The sequence below is a fragment of the Arachis hypogaea genome, chromosome 17, assembly GCF_003086295.3.
Source record: "Arachis hypogaea cultivar Tifrunner chromosome 17, arahy.Tifrunner.gnm2.J5K5, whole genome shotgun sequence".
NCBI classification, from domain to species: domain Eukaryota; kingdom Viridiplantae; phylum Streptophyta; class Magnoliopsida; order Fabales; family Fabaceae; genus Arachis; species Arachis hypogaea.
This window is the reverse complement of record NC_092052.1, coordinates 70,636,085-70,640,675: the sequence shown is the minus strand read 5'-3', so window position 1 is coordinate 70,640,675 and position 4,591 is coordinate 70,636,085.

Genomic DNA, 4,591 nt, shown 5'->3' with positions numbered 1-4,591 from the left:
ACTAATCTATTACTATGCAATTTATCCTATTCTACAAAAGAAAAATTAACTAAATATCCTAATTTATTGGTGTATAGGGAAGAGAAATTACCTCCGGAAGTCAGGTACTGACCGACCTCCCCACACTTAAGGCTTTGCACCGTCCTCGGTGCCATCTGTCAAGAACAGAGGTGGGCTGGTAGTAGTATCTCCACAGTCGGGACCATCATGGCTCCCTGTGCTGGTAAAAAAAGTGGATTCCGGGGTGTTTGAGTCCTTGAATTTTTCCATGATCAGCTCCTTGAGGTATGTGAATCGGCGCTTGTTACGGCGCTCTCTCAGCTTAGCTTTCTGTTCATGCCGATCCAATTTTTCAAGTATCTGCTGGAGCAGTTGGGCTGTTGTGGGTGCTTGTGGTGTTAAAGAAGGAATATCTTCAACTGGTTCAGTAGGCTGGCTGGTAGTGGCTGCTGGAAGTCTAAGATACTTCCCGTTGGGGACATATTGATCATCCCGTGGAAGCATGGCTTTGGTGTCCCCAGCTCTGTAGGAGACTCCGGCTGCTGAGACAAGATCTGAGACCAGGGCAAGAAAAGGTAAGTTGCCTGCAATTTGTACGTGTTTCATAGCATTCCGGATATGTCTTGGTAGATTCAGAGGTTGGTCTGTAAGGATGCACCATAGTAGAACGGCCATGTCCGCAGTGAAGGAGGATTCGTGAGTGCTCGGGAAGACGTAATGGGACATGATCTGTGCCCATACGCGAGCCTCCAAGGTAAGTGCTGAAGCCGATATTCCCTTAGGGCGGGTACGATGGTATCCGTAGATCCATCTGCTGCCAGGTAGGGCGATAATTCTGAGAACAGCGTCCCAGTCAAATTGGTACATCTAGCGCTTGAGTGCGGCTTCTTGAAAGGCGTCCAATCCTTCTGGAATAGTGGGAAGACTTAAAGCTTTCTGAATGGCTTCTTCTTTAATGGGGACTTGCTTCTGACGAACATAGACAGACTGCAGAGTGGGCAGGTGGAAATTGGAGTAGAACTCGACTACCCAAGAAAGATTGACCTGCCTTGGCTGTCTCTGTAGGAAACCCCATTTTCTTCGGGCAATTTGTGGCTCAACGAAGGTAGCAATATTGGGCGGGAGGAGAAGAAGGTATTCGTTGTTGTAATTCCTTTTTGCCAAGATGGGGAACATCTGCTCACAGTAGCGATTGGGAAATCGCGTAGTGTCCTTTGCTGGGAAAGCTTTCTCTTTTTCATCAACCTTTATAATCCTCTTAAATCTCTTTGTTGAGGGCTTTACTGCAGTTGAAGAGGGTTCTGCCACTAATGCTCTTTTTGTACCTCTTTTTGCTGGTTGTTTGGAAGTAGCTTTCTCCTTTCCTTTCTTGGTGGCCATCCTGAAAAAGGGAAGAGAAAGTAAAAAAAAAATTGAAAGGAATAGAGCAAGGAAGAGGGTGGTGAAGTGATAAGCAATGCACAATAAAGAAGAATGACGTTAACACATGGTCCGGACGACATGGAAAAAGTCATCAATGGAAACATAGCAAGGGCATATAGGGACAAGTAAATGCAAGGGGTTTATTGGCATGCAGGCAAAGGCATGAGTAGCGTAGATCAAGCATTCAATGTCCAATTTAAATATGTTATCACTCGTAACTAACTATCACGTTTGTATTGACAATTAAATTCAATTAATAAAGTTGTAAAGGGATTTTGTGAAAAGCAAGCATTGAATATTATAGTAGAAAAATATAGAGAAGTTCATAATGCCATATGGGCTTTCTCACAAACACATAGCATGCATGTAGAATAAGCTCTTGAAAATAAAAATTTGAACATGCAAGTAATCCCTTAAAAAGTAATATATAACTGTCAAACAAATTTACAACAATCCACAAGCATAGAATTATAAATAATGACTCAATTAAATTTATAACACCAAGTAAAAAGGAAAAGGAAAGAAAAAGAAAATAAGAACAATGTAGGTAAAAAGAAAAGAAAAGAAGATAACATATAAAAATAAGAAGAATAATAGAAAAGTGAGGATAGAAGAAGAAAAGAAAAACCTTGTTAATGGAGGTGAGAGAAAGTAAAAAGTGAGAAAGAAGGAAGAAGGTAGGGAGGAAGAAAGGTAGAAGAAATAAGGAGAAAAAGAGATAATAGGATTTGGGGAGAAAAAGATAAGATAGTTGCAGAATTAGGGAGGCTGTGCGATGCAAGCGACGCGATTGCGTGCGGCACGCGGTCGCGCGACTTGCGCTTAAAGTGAATGACGCGATCGCGTCGGTCACGCGATCGCGTGACCCGTTTTATGCCATTGGCGCGAGTGTAGCCTCGCACTCGCACAACTCTCTATTCAAAACCATTAAATGCCAAATTTTGGGTGACGCGATCGCATGGGGCATGCGATCGCGTGAGTGGGCAATTATTGGGATGTGACGCGGTCGCGTGGGGCACGCGGTCGCGTGAGTGGACTGCGCGTCCAGCGCGAGTTCAGCACCACTCTAGCACAACTTTCAGCTGTGCACCATTATTACGTCGAAATCCTTGGTCATGCGGCCGCATGGGGCACGCGGTCGCGTGGGAGGCCACTGATCCCATATGACGCGGTCGCGTCAGCGACTCGATCGCGTGGGCCGAATTGTGCCATGGGCACACCTCCAGCCACGCTCTCGTGTGACTCTCTGATCATTTTTAATTGTCTCTCCCAACACCTACGACGCGAACGCATCAATGATGCGGTCGCGTCGCGTAACACATTTTTTTTAAAATAAAAATAAGAGTATGTAAATGCAGATGCACGAAATGTACCAATGAAGAGAAAAGTTATTGAATAAGAAAACTAAAAAATAAAGAAAAGAACGATCATACCATGGTGGGTTGTCTCCCACCTAGCACTTTGCTTTAACATCCGTAAGTTGGACGCTCCACTAGCTCAGTCTTTGGCTATGTGGGGATCTTCCAAGTGGAAGATCTCGAGCTCCTTGTCTTTCATCCGCTTCTCGCCATGGTACAGCTTTAAACGATGTCCATTAACTTTGATAAGTTCAGAGCTTGAAGGATGGCTAAGGTGATAAACTCCGTATGGTTCGGCCTTCTCTACTCTCTATGGACCTTCCCATCTAGATCTTAACTTGCCTAGCATGAGCCTCACTCGAGACTTGTAAAGGAGGACTAAGTCCCCAGGTTGGAACTCTTTCCTCTTGATGTGCTAATCATGTACAGCCTTCATCTTCTCCTTGTATAGTCTTGAGTTCTCATAGGCTTCTAGGCGAAGGCTTTCTAATTCTTGCAGTTGCAACTTCCTTTCAGCTCCGGCTCCTCCAATTCCCATGTTGCATTCCTTTACTGCCCAAAAGGCTTTGTGCTCTACTTCAACAGGGAGATGACAAGCTTTTCCATAAACTAAGCGGAAAGGACTCATCCCAATGGGTGTTTTGTATGCTGTTCTGTATGCCCAGAGTGCATCTTGTAGCCTGGTACTCCAGTCTCTTCTATGAGGTTTGACTATCTTCTGCAAGATACGCTTTACCTCTCTATTTGACACCTCGGCTTGCCCATTAGTCTGAGGATGGTAAGCTGTTGCAACTTTATGGATTATCCCATGTTTCTTCATCAATCCTATTAGTCTCTTGTTACAAAAATGGGTGCCTTGATTGCTCACGATTGCTCGTGGTGATCCAAAGCGACAAATAATATGGTTTCTCACAAAGGAAACAACAGTGTTAGCATCAACAGTGCGGGTAGGAATTGCTTCCACCCATTTGGAAATGTAATCCACAGCTAACAATATATAAAAATAACCATTGGAATTTGGAAATGGATCCATGAAGTCAATGCCCCAAACATCAAAAATTTCACAGAAAAGCATAATCTGTTGAGGCATCTCATCCCTCCTGGATATATTACCAAATTTCTGGCATGGGAAACAGGATTTACAAAATTCAGCAGCGTCCCTAAAAAGAGTAGGCCACCAGAATCCACAGTCTAAGATTTTTCTAGCAGTTCTTTGAGGGCTAAAATGTCCTCCACTCTCAGATGAGTGACAGGCCTCTAAGATGGACTGGAATTCTGATTGAGGCACACACCGTCTAATTACCTGGTTAGCGCCACATCTCCATAAATATGGGTCATCCCATATATAATATTTAGACTCACTTTTCAGCTTGTCTCTTTGATGCTTAGAAAAGTATGGAGGAAAGGTGCGGCTAACTAGATAATTAGCTACAGGTGCATACCAAGGGACTATCTCAGATACTGCTTGCAGGTTATCAAATGGGAAATTATCAGCTATAGGAGTGGAGTCATCTATAATGTGCTCAAGGCGACTCAAGTGGTCTGCCACTAAATTTTGGTTACCACTCCTGTCCTTAATTTCTAAATCAAATTCTTGTAATAGTAGTATCCAACGTATAAGCCTTGGTTTGGACTCCTTTTTAGATAATTGATACTTTAGAGCTGCGTGGTCTAAATACACTACTACCTTCGTACCAAGTAAATTGGCTCGGAATTTATCCAGAGCAAAAACAATAGCAAGAAGCTCTTTCTCAGTAGTAGTATAATTAGACTGAGCGGTATCTAAAGTTTTAGACGCATAAGCAATAACA